This window comes from Eptatretus burgeri, chromosome 7 (genome assembly GCF_056783735.1).
Source record: "Eptatretus burgeri isolate ZD-2024b chromosome 7, Ebu_testis_v1, whole genome shotgun sequence".
Taxonomy (NCBI): domain Eukaryota; kingdom Metazoa; phylum Chordata; class Myxini; order Myxiniformes; family Myxinidae; genus Eptatretus; species Eptatretus burgeri.
This window is the reverse complement of record NC_140967.1, coordinates 108,059,235-108,071,667: the sequence shown is the minus strand read 5'-3', so window position 1 is coordinate 108,071,667 and position 12,433 is coordinate 108,059,235. Positions and strand designations below refer to the sequence as shown.

The window sequence follows — 12,433 nt, the reverse complement described above, 5'->3', positions numbered from 1 at the left end:
GTTCCAGTCGATGCATTGAAATCCCCCAAGACTAGAAGTGTATCTCACCTGGGGCATTGATCAACCACAGACTCGATTGTGGCATAGAATGCATCCTTCACGGTGAGATCACTCGCCTCAGTCGGAGCATAAACAGAGACCAGGGAAATGACACCTAAGGAGTGACGAATCCTTAATCTCATAATACGCTCGTTGACCGGTGTTACCTCAATTATCATTGGGGTCAGCTTATTGGACACAGCTACAGCAACTCCTTGGGTATGGTAACCATCAGAGCGACCAGACCAATAGTAGGTGTAACCACCCACCATTATCTCGCCGCAATCCGATCTCCGAACCTCAGAGAGAGCTGCAATCCCGATGTCCAAACGCTTGAGCTCAGATGATAACAGAGACAGGTGATCATCCTCTCTTAGGGATAGGACATTCCAGGCACCCACCCGAAGGGACTGCCTCAGGTTAACCCAAGAAAACCGCCGTCTGGTGGACGACACCTCAGCACCACTCCGACACACTCTCCCGCAATCTGACCCAGGGATGTTACCCCGTGGTTTCCCTCCTATCAAAGATTGGGGGTCCCGAAGGCTTTGCCCCAATCCCGTCATCCGGGAAGCTGCACAGGAGGTACTCCCACGGAGTGGGTTTTCAGATTTTTTTGCGTTCTTGCGTTTTGCAGAATGAAGGGTTTTACGGTGGCTGGAGTGCAAATCCTGCCACCAACCTCCTAATAAGAAGTGACCCAACTGCAGGAGGACGTCCGCAGACACAGTTGGGCACTAGATATGGATGGCCGTTGGCTCACAAGGAGCTCCTCCGCCCTTTGACAGGTTTTGTTTTTACTCCTGCTGGGTGTCCATATCCAAACACCCTCCTCACCAGAAAACCTGGTGGGGGAGACGGTTTAGTCGCCGACAACCCGACCATGGAACAGGTTAGTACAGGTTTACATGGTACCTGTAGCAGGTCACAGATCGAACCTGACCTGACAATATAAAAGTTCGTTCGGAAAAATTGTTTCCACGTAATTCATCTAAATATGACACTGTTGGTAGGAGGTGAATATTTTTGCCGGCCACAGGTGTATCTAGTCCACATTACACTTGAATGTTGTCAGAGTACCGTTTCACTCATTAAGCCTTTCCCTACAACAAAAGAGAAGGCTTATTGCTGTTGTAGGCTTTGTTTCTACAATTGGCGGCCCCAATTTTTTTATGGTACCTCAAAGTTTCTTAGTCCCCTCAGAGTACTAAACTTTGTGATTTTGTTCATTTGTGTCTTGCATGCATTTTATCATCCATGAATCATGTGGGATACTGTCAAAAGCCGTTTTGTGGTCGATCCAGGGTGTGGGCAGTTTGGTTCTTCTGGTTTTACAATTTTCAAGCATGGCCTTGTTTAATCATAGGTGGTGCATTGTTCCATAGCATCGTCTTTTACATCCTTTCTGTGCTGCCTCTCGGCCTCCTTGTTGTGTTAGGTGGTGGTCGTGGAGGTTGTGGCGGGGTGTTTGTTTGTGTGTGGATATGTGTTTCCTTGTACGAGTTTGTATGCATTTGTATGTGTGTATGAGTGTGCGTGCGCATATGTTTGAACACTTGTATGTATTTTTGTGTATGTGTTGGTATGTACTGTATTTGTATTTATGGATGTGCATGCATGCGTGTTTGTTTGTTTGCATGTGTTTATGTGTGTATGTATGTGAGTGTGCATGCACATATGTGCTTGCGCGTTTTTATGTATTTGTGTATGTGTTTGCACGTTTGTATGTACTTGCGCATCTGCTTGCATATGTTTGCACATGTGTATGTATTTGCTCGTTTGTATGTGTTTGCTCATGTTTGCATGTGTGTATCTATTTACATGTTTGTATGTATTTGTGTATGTGTTTGCACATGTTTATGTATGTTTGCACGTGTGCATGTATTTTATGCTTGTATGTGTTTGCACATGTGCACGTACTTGCACGTTTTTATGTATTTGCACATATTTGCACGTTTTTATGTATTTTTGCAGTGTTTGTGTATGTTTGCATTTTTGTGTGTTTGCACATACTTGCACGTTTTTATGTATTTCCACACGTGTTTGTGTATGTTTGCATGTTTGTATGTGTTTGCACATATTTGCACGTTTTATGTATTTGTGCATGTGTTTGTGTATGTTTGCATGTTTGTATGTGTTTGCACATATTTGCACGTTTTTATGTATTTGCGCACATGTTTGTGCATGTGTTTGTGCAAGTGTTTGTGTATGTTTCATGTTTGTATGAGTTTACACGTATTTGCACGTTTTCATGTTTTTGCGCACATGTTTGTGCATGTGTTTGTGTATGTGTTTGTGTATGTTTGCATGTTTGTATGAGTTTACACATATTTACACGTTTTCATGTATTTGCGCACATGTTTGTGCATGTGTTTGTGTATGTGTTTGTGTATGTTTGCATGTTTGTATGTGTTTACACGTATTTACACGTTTTCATGTATTTGCGCACATGTTTGTGTATGTGTTTGTGCATGTGTTTGTGTATGTGTTTGTGTATGTTTGCATGTTTGTATGAGTTTGCACACATTTGCATGTTTTATGTATTTGCACACGTGTTTATGCATGTGTTTGCGCATGTTTGTGTATGTTAGCACGTGCGCATGTATTTGCTCGTTTTATGTGTTTGTGCACGTGTTTGCACATGTTTGTGTATGTTAGCACGTGTGCATGTATTTGCACGTTTTTATGTGTTTGTGCACGTGTTTGCACATGTTTGTGTATGTTAGCACGTGTGCATGTATTTGCACGTTTTTATGTGTTTGTGCACGTGTTTGCACATGTTTGTGTATGTTAGCACATGTGCATGTATTTGCACGTTTTTATGTGTTTGTGCGTGTTTGTGTATGTTAGTATGTGTGCAAGTACTTGCACGTTTTTTATGTCTTTGCGTATGTGTTTGTGCACGTGTTTGTGCATGTTTGTGTATATTAGCACATGTGCACGTATTTGCACGTTTTTATGTGTTTGTGCATGTTTGTGTATGTTAGCATGTGTGCAAGTATTTGCACGTTTTTATGTCTTTGCGCATGTGTTTATGCACGTGTTTGTGCGTGTTTGTGTATGTTAGCACGTGTGCACGTATTTGCACGTTTTTATGTGTTTGTGCGTGTTTGTGTATGTTAGAACGTGTGCACGTATTTGCACGTTTTTATGTGTTTGTGCATGTTTGTGTATGTTAGCATGTGTGCAAGTATTTGCACGTTTTTATGTCTTTGCGCATGTGTTTATGCATGTGTTTGTGCGTGTTTGCGCATGTTTGTGTATGTTAGCACGTGTGCATGTATTTGCACGTTTTCATGTATTTGCGCACGTTTTATGCATGTGTTTGTGTATGTTTGCATGTTTGTATGAGTTTGCACACATTTGCACGTTTTATGTATTTGCACACGTGTTTATGCATGTGTTTGCGCATGTTTGTGTATGTTAGCACGTGCGCATGTATTTGCTCGTTTTTATGTGTTTGTGCACGTGTTTGCACTTGTTTGTGTATGTTAGCACGTGTGCATGTATTTGCTCGTTTTTATGTGTTTGTGCACGTGTTTGCACATGTTTGTGTATGTTAGCACGTGTGCATGTATTTGCACGTTTTTATGTGTTTGTGCGTGTTTGTGTATGTTAGCATGTGTGCAAGTACTTGCACGTTTTTTATGTCTTTGCGTATGTGTTTGTGCACGTGCTTGTGCATGTTTGTGTATATTAGCACATGTGCAAGTATTTGCACGTTTTTATGTCTTTGCGCATGTGTTTATGCATGTGTTTGTGCGTGTTTGCGCATGTTTGTGTATGTTAGCACGTGTGCATGTATTTGCTCGTTTTTATGTGTTTGCGCATGTTTGTGTATGTTAGCACGTGTGCATGTATTTGCTCGTTTGTTTGTGTTTGCGCATGCTTGTTTGTTTGCATGTGTTTGAGCGTATTTGTGTGTAAAACAAAATTTCTCGACGAGCTTCAGGGGAATTGGCCCAGCTCGTCCCTCCCCCCAACTTCTTTGTTGAACATGGAAAGAGGAATGCTGGAGCAACATGCAGTTTTAGACGGATGGCTCAGCACTCTGCGATCCAGGGTGAACAACTTATCCCCATACAGACGTCACGCCACCCTGACCCCGAACGGTCACGCAGCAATTACCAAATTCTCCTGGCCATGTTGGATGGAGCTATAAAACACCAATGGTGTGCGAAGTGAGCCAAAGTGAACGAGGCGACGGCACAACTCACAGCGAATTGCCTGTTAACAGCCAAGGAAACAATTATTGGCTGTAAGTAATTAACGATGCAAATTGGCAAACATTGTCCGAGTCAATTTATAGACGAGCCTTCAAGCTTACGAAGACATCTACACAACTATGTGCTTAAAGTGAGCAGGCATACATTATTACACATAATGATTATTTGACATTCTCTCGATCGTTTTACATTCCAGTTACAATAACAATGTTGTTCAACAATGACACGCCTTCTTGGCTTTGTGAGGCTTCTTGTTTCTCCTTTTCAATAATTGTCATTGTGACCTCATTTTTTCAGACACATCATCTCATTTCTCAATGAACAGCTCCTCCTCGGTTGTTGATGAGACGGCGAGCTGCTTGATCATGAGAAAGGCACCTTGAAGGGGGCTGCAGGTCTGGGCACAGTGATGTCATAATCGTGTCAAACTGCAAATCCAGGTGATGAGTGGACGATAACCACAAAGGTGCTTTGCACTTTTGAAAGATAATTGCGAAACAAACCTCTACTCTGGGTTTTGTCCTCACGGACCCGGCTTCTTGTGGAGATACAGAGTAGTGTTCGTTCATTTATTCCCATCTGAGCACTTCGTTCTTGACGCTGTGATCCGAGGTACAAATCCCATATCCGGTGTAGATACCTGTAGTATGTACTTGCAGGTACCTACGTAATTATAATTTAAAATTATCTACTGTTTCTGCTGCCACAACCTTTCCAGGGAGGCCATTCCATGCATTAACTACTCCCTGAGTGAAAGTCCCCTTCCTTGCTACCCTTTTAACTCTCCTCTTCTTTACTCTCAAGCTATGGCCCCTGGTCCTATCACTGTCTAATCCTATTGAGTAATTCATCCTCACTTATTTTATCTTTACCTTTCATTATCTTAAACATCTCTATCATATCTCCTCATAACCGCCTCCTTTCTAGTGTGTAAAGCCCTGTCTCCTTCAGCCACTCCTCATAGCTGAGTCTAGCTGGGACCAGAATCTATCTCGTAGCTCTGTGCTGAACCCTCTCTATGGCATCCACGTCCTTCCAGAATTGTGGTGACCAGAATCTTCTCTGAGATTACTCAGCTGTTCCTTCACTTCCTCCACTCCAACCTGGATCTTCTGTAAAAGCCCTTCCTCACCTCCTTGATAGATGCTCTCAGCTATTGGCAATTCTGCTGACTGTTTGTGTGTAAAAGTTGAAGTAATATACCTGTTTAATAAACCTGCCATCTCACCTTCATCACTAACCACTCTCCCGGTGATATTCCTCAATGGGCCCACACTGGTCCTCACCTGTTCTGTTCCCCTGATATATTTAAAGAAAGCCTTGTTATTATGTTTAATATTCTTAGCCATGTCCTTCTCATGCTCTCTTTTGGCTTGCCGAGTTATTTTATTAACTTGCCTCTGTTTACTCCGACAATGATATAAAATAGAACACATAGATAATTTGCAGCAAGTTGCAGAATGTGAGAAATTTGCAGATAATAGTTGTTACAGTTGTGGAGTGAGGTTGCTGAGGTGATGGATGTGGTGATGGTGCAGCGAGGGCAGGCAGTGGTGATGGTGCAGTGGCAGCAGGTGGTGGTGATGGTGCAGCAGGTGGTGGTGATGGTGCAGCAGGTGGTGATGGTGCAGCGGGAGCAGACAGTGGTGATGGTGCAGCAGGAGCAGACAGTGGTGATGGTGCAGCAGGAGCAGGCAGTGGTGATTTTGCAGCGGGAGCAGGCGGTGGTGATGGTGCAGCGGGAGCAGGCGGTGGTGATGGTGCAACAGGAGCAGGCGGTGGTGATTTTGCAGCGGGAGCAGGCGGTGGTGAGTATGCAGCGGGAGCAGGCGGTGGTGATGGTGCAATGGAAGCAGGCGGTGGTGAGTATGCAGTGGGAGCAGGCAGTGGTGATGGTGCAATGGAAGCAGATAAATTAATGTGGTGTTGATGTCGCATAGGCATGATTGGCTGAATGGCTTACACCTGCATATAATTTCCTTGTGATTCCTTGTGGTTGAGGGTGATTGTTTGGGCCAGGGTGTGGGTGAGAGTAAGGGATTGGGCCAGGGTGTGGGTGAGGGTGAGGGTTTGGGTGACCCATTAAGATTAAGTGAACCCTTGTTTCCCTTATTTTTTTTTCTTTATTTCCTTTTTTGGTTCATTGTATCCTGAGAATAGTAGTATTATGGAATACCAATCTGAAAAAGAATCTACATATAATGCAGCAAGTGCTTGTGATTATGTATGTATGTCCGCTCTTCACCGATTGGTTGAAAAGCTTGGACCTTCACCGATTGGACCTGGTGCCAACTACAATTGTAAACTGAAATACTCAACCTAAAGTATTCAGAGTACCCAAAAGACCCTTCCCACCCCCCACCCCCCCCCCCGCCACCTCGATGATCCAGATGACCCAAACAGCTCCGAGAGTAGTAGGACTTTGGGCTTCTGATGCACCTCAAAAATTTACATGTAAGTGAATGGGGGAAAAGGGAAAAAGTTACAGAATGACACCAAAATCCTCCCAATTTCCTTTCTCTCTACTTCCTTTTCTTCCCAAAGTTCCAAAAATCTTCGTCTCTTTTTTTTTCAGGAGTTCTGAGGCACTTACAAAAATTCACATATTTCTCATGCTACTCAAACAGCAAACCAACAAATATTTGTTTATATTTTACTTTTTAGGAATAACTTAATTTTCTGATTACACTCATCACCGTCGAGTATTCTTGAACTTTTTTCTTGGTTTAAGTATTTTTGTTCAGCAGAGATTAAATCACATACCTCTCTTAATGCTCTTGTCTGAGTATCTCCTGATCTAAATATCTTTTTTTTTTTCATATCCCACGCCCACTTTTCCTTAGCCCCACCAACTTTCCCTTAGCCCTGCCCACTTTTCTCTGGACCACCAATTCTTGCATCACTTCCAGTTAGGTCCTGCCCCACAGTGCTTGCCTTGGCTTGCCTGGGGAAATTCCCAAGGAAACCACACCCACCATTCTTATGTAAAGGGCTGCAATACAGGCTAAATTTAAACATATTTTTACTTTCATTGAGAATGGACTACTGTGCCGATCTCGAATGAGATGACTTTGGAGTTCCTTGGAGTCCTACTACCTGTATGGAACTAAATCTTCAAATTTGATGAACTGCATTCAAACCTCTTGTCTATTGAGGTAAGATTTTCTTTTCCTATTTACAGAGTTTGATTTAAACATATAATAATTAAATAATTAAATAACTTAATTAATACATTCATATTTTCTCTCACAGGAAATTGTACCAGAAACACAAAATGATAATACTGCTTTTGCCACAACTTGGGGTGGAATTGTTGGTTTGGTTGAAGACTTTGTGAGTGACCAAGACCCACAGAACCAGCTCTACCGTGATGACCCAGCCAAAGACTTGTACCTTGGGGACCGACAAAATCCTGAAAAAGAGTACTACATTGATGGTACGCATTGTGAGTTATCAAGAAATACCGACTGAACAAGTTATACCTTGATGAGCCAGAATACAAGTTTTACCAAGAAGACTCCCAAACTCAGAAATTTGGAAAAATGGAGTTTTCCTTGATGATCCACAGTTATACTATGTGAGATCTATCACCGAAACCCATAAAATTTGGAAAAATGGAGTTTTCCTTGATGATCCACTGTTATACTATGTGAGATCTATCACTGAAACCCATCAAAATTGGAAAAATGGAGATTTCCTTGATGATCCACTGTTATACTATGTGAGATCTATCACTGAAATCCATCAAAATTGGAAAAATGGAGATTTCCTTGATGATCCACAGTTATACTATGTGAGATCTATCACTGAAACCCACAAAAATTGGAAAAATGGAGTTTTCCTTGATGATCCACAGTTATACTATGTGAGATCTATCACCGAAACCCATAAAATTTGGAAAAATGGAGTTTTCCTTGATGATCCACAGTTATACTATGTGAGATCTATCACCGAAACCCATAGAAATTGGAAAAACGGAGTTTTCCTTGATGATCCACAGTTATACGATGTGAGATATATCACTGAACAACATAAAAATTGGAAAAATGGAGTTTTCCTTGATGATCCACAGTTATACAATGTGAGATATATCACTGAACAACATAAAAAACTGGAAAAACGGAGTTTTCCTTGATGATCCACAGTTATACAATGTGAGATATATCACTGAAACCCATCAAAATTGGAAAAACGGAGTTTTCCTTGATAATCCACAGTTATACTATATGAGATCTATCACCGAAACCCATAAGATTTGGAAAAATGGAGTTTTCCTTGATGATCCACAGTTATACTATGTGAGATCTATCACTGAACAACATAAAAATTGGAAAAATGGAGTTTTCCTTGATGATCCACAGTTATACTATGTGAGACTTATCGCAGAAACCCACAATATTTCTGGAAATTGTGGTTCTACCTTGGAGTCCTGGATAGATGGTTATATTTTTGTGGACTTGGAATGTGGGTTTTGGCTTGATAACTCACAATGTGATTCATATCTTGGAGACTCAACAGGAATGTGGTTATACTTTGGAGACCTGGAAAGTTGGGTTTATTTTGGAGACTTAAAATGTCGTTTCGACCAAGAAGACTCTCGGGGTTCTAAACCTATCAATGGGGTTCTTTATTGGACGCTGCTTGATGAGAGGTAAGTTCAGTTGATTAGAAATATATTAAATTACATATAATATCATTTAATTCAATGTGCGAAAAGTAAAGTATTTATTTTATGTTTTTTAGTAATATCCAGAAAGTTCTGAGAAGAAAGTGCTGGAAAATTCTTCGTCCCCATTATAACTTCTTCAAAATTGAAAAACTTGAAGACAGACAGAATTAGACGAAGAGGGGGGAAAAAAACTTATTTAAAAAAACATATTATTGAAATACATATTTAAAATAAAATATAGATAATATGTTGGGTTAGGGATGGGATCGGTTGGGATTTTGAATGTGAGGGTTAGGGTTGGGTGAGGGTTGGGGTTGGGATTTTAAATATGAGGGTAAGGGATGGGTGAGGGTTTTTTTTGTATACCTTGTCAAGGCTCGTATGAGAGCTAACACACAATGAACAGCAAGGGGAGCATGTGACAGGAGGGGCGGGAGTGGGAAGGACAAAACAATGTGGAACAAAGACACTAGGAGATCTGTGGAAGAGAGAGGGATGGGGTGGGGAACATGGGGTACACAAATGGAAGTGGGAACACTTTCTTTCAGGAAGGAAAGCAAGAATTTGAAGGATGTGGGTTTAGGGTAGATTAACAGGGGTAGAAAAGATCGAGGATTTGGATTGGGATGATAAGAGGTGGTGGTGAACAGTTGTTTTGAAGACCTTGAGGGAAGAGTGGTGTTTAAGAGAGTGTGGGAGTTTATTCCAAAGGTGGGAAAAAACTGGAATGAAAGAGTGAAGGTGAGTAGTGATTCGTGATTTTGGTAGTTTTACCAGAAGGGGGTTGTTTGTGGACCTTGAGCTCCCTGTGGAAATATGGTGGGGACAAATCGCAGAAAGAGCAGCAGGGGGGGGGGGACGAGACCGGAGAGGAGACGGGAGATGACGGAAAGACCACCGACCTGCCTGCTTGTGAGAGAGTGAGAGGTCCAAAGACTCTGCCTCCCCGCGGGAGATACTAATGATCCGAAATGCCTTGGTTTCCACAGCGTGAAGCCGAGAAAGGTGAGAGGCAGGAGCACCAGCCCAGAGGGGAGAGTAGTACTCCATCAGGCTGCGGACGAAAGCTTTGTAAGTGGTCAGGAGCTCAGGTGGGCCGAAGAAGGACGTTTCACAACTGAGGATTCCCTGTCAGCGACTGTCTATGGAGGCCATGTTGGAAATGTGGCTTTCCCAAGAGAGATCATGGTAGATCGTGAGACCCAGAAGCTTGAATGAAAGGACTTCTTCTCGAGGATTGTCGAGAAAGTAGATGGGGGGTATTTCCAAATGAACATTTCGGAGAGACATAGTGAGAGTGTGAGATGTGTCAGGACTGAAAGACATGTTCCACGTGTTGGACCAGTTTGTGATTTTTACCCAGATCTGCAGAGAGCGAAGAAGCTGCTGCTTGCTGGTCTGAGGAATGACCGATGGTGCGGCAGAGGGTGGAGTCATCAGCAAAGAGATATAGAGGATTTTCCAGAGTCGAAGAGATCATTGATGAAAACCAGCAAAAGAACAGGGCCCAGAACACTACCTTGAACTCCATCCTGGGCTGGAAGAGGGGATGAAAGAACTCCATTTAGGGCCACATGGTGACTGCGACAGGAGAAGAAGTCTGCGAGCCATGAGTGGAGATGGCCTTGGATTCCATAGGAAGAGAGTTTGGTGAGCAGGGCAGGGTGCCAGACTGTGTCAAAAGCACATGATATGTCCAGGGATACGGCTCTGATTTCCTGTCTGGCATCGAGGACCTCCATGCATTGTTGGGAGAGCAGAAGCAGCATATCCAGGGTAGAGTGACCTGGTCTGAAACCAAATTGATTACCGGAAATCAAGCCATTGGAGAAGAGGAAGGATTTAATGTCTTAAGCGATGATGGATTCCATAACCTTGCTGATGATTGGGAGAAGGTTGATTGGTCTGTAGTTTTAGGGATCTGTTTTGCACTTTTTATGCAGGGCAGTGATGTTTGCTGATTTCCAAGCAGATGGCAGATGACCTTGGGCAAATGAGAGGGTGAATAGAACAGAGAGTGGGTGAGCAAGAGCAGAAGAGCAGGCTTTGAGGACACGTGGGCTGATGCCGTCTGGACCGGTTGCAGAATCGGAGTCGAGGTTTGACAGCAAGCTCTCCACCTTGTCAGGAGAAAAGGACACCGAGTCCAGGGACAGTAGGGTGCGACTGGGTAAGGTGGGTACAGAAAGCGATGGGTTTCAGACACAATATTTCTATGCAAACACCGAGTTTAGACATTCAGCCTTTTCACTTGCGGTATCAGCAGTGCGGCCGTTTGAGGTAAGGGAGGGGATGGAGTGGGAACATACACCAGAAACAGATTTGATTAGATGCCACCAGGATTTGGAAGTGGGAGAGAGGTTTGAGAGTTCAGACTTGAGATTAGAAAGATGTTGTTTTCTGCCTCTCCTGAAGTTAGATACACACTTGTTCCAAGCTTTATGGAAAGAACTGAGATTGCCCTCAGTTGGGTTTGCTTTCCATGAGGCAAAGGCAAGTTGTTTCAGGACAACTGCCTCGCCACAAGCTTCAGTAAACCAAGGGCGGGAGGAAGGGTAGGACAACTGAAGACGAGAGGGGATAAATCTGTGCATGAGGGAGAGCAAGTTTCTTTGAAAGAATTCCCAGGATGAGTTGATGTTGGAGAAAGTAGCGATGGGAGACCAGTCTGTAAGTTTGAGGGCTGCTTCGAGACCCTGCCAGTTGGCTTGAGTGAAATGCCAGACTCGACGGCGGTGAGGTGGTTCTCTGATAACAGCCAGAGAGATGTAACGGGATGGGTTGGGATTTGAGTTCGGTTTGGGTTCGGGATGGGTTGGGATTTGGAATGTGAGGGTTAGGGTTGGGGTTGGGATTTTAAATATGATGGTTCGGGATGGGTTAGGGATGGGATGGCAAGGGATTTTAAATGTAAGGGTTTGGGATGGGATGGGTTGGGATTTTGTATGTGAGGGTTAGGGTTGGGTTTGGGATGGGATGGGTTGGGATTTTGAATGTGAGGGTTAGGGATGGGATGGGTTGGGATTTTGAATGTGAGGGTTTGGGATGGGTTGGGATTTTAAATGTGAGTGTTAGGGAAGGGTTAAGGTTGGATTCGGGATGGGTTTGGATTTGAAATGTGTGGGTTTGGGTTGGGTTGGGGGTGTGGTTGGGATTTTAAATATGATGGTTCGGGATGGGTTCAGGATGGAATGGCTTGGGATTTTGAATGTGAGGGTTTGGGAAGGGTTAGGATTTTAAATGTAAGGCTTAGGGATGGGTTAAGGTTGGATTCGGGATGGGTTGGGATTTTAAATGTGAGGGTTAGGGATGGGATGGGTAAGGATTTTGAATGTGAGGGTTTGGGAAGGGTTGGGATTTTAAATGTAAGGGTTAGGGATGGGCTAATGTTGGGTATGGGTCGGGATTTTGAATGTGAAGGTTGGGGTTGATTATGCTCCCTGTTATATTAGCACACACACGAACACGCACACGCACACGCACACGCACACACACACAC

The 12,433-nt window shown here is 43.3% G+C and overlaps 1 pseudogene; it reads left to right on the top strand.

Moving 5' to 3' along the window:
- Positions 1 to 7,020: 7,020 nt before the first annotated feature.
- On the top strand, positions 7,021 to 9,150 carry LOC147024063 (uncharacterized; annotated as a pseudogene).
- The last annotated feature ends 3,283 nt before the right edge of the window (positions 9,151 to 12,433 follow it).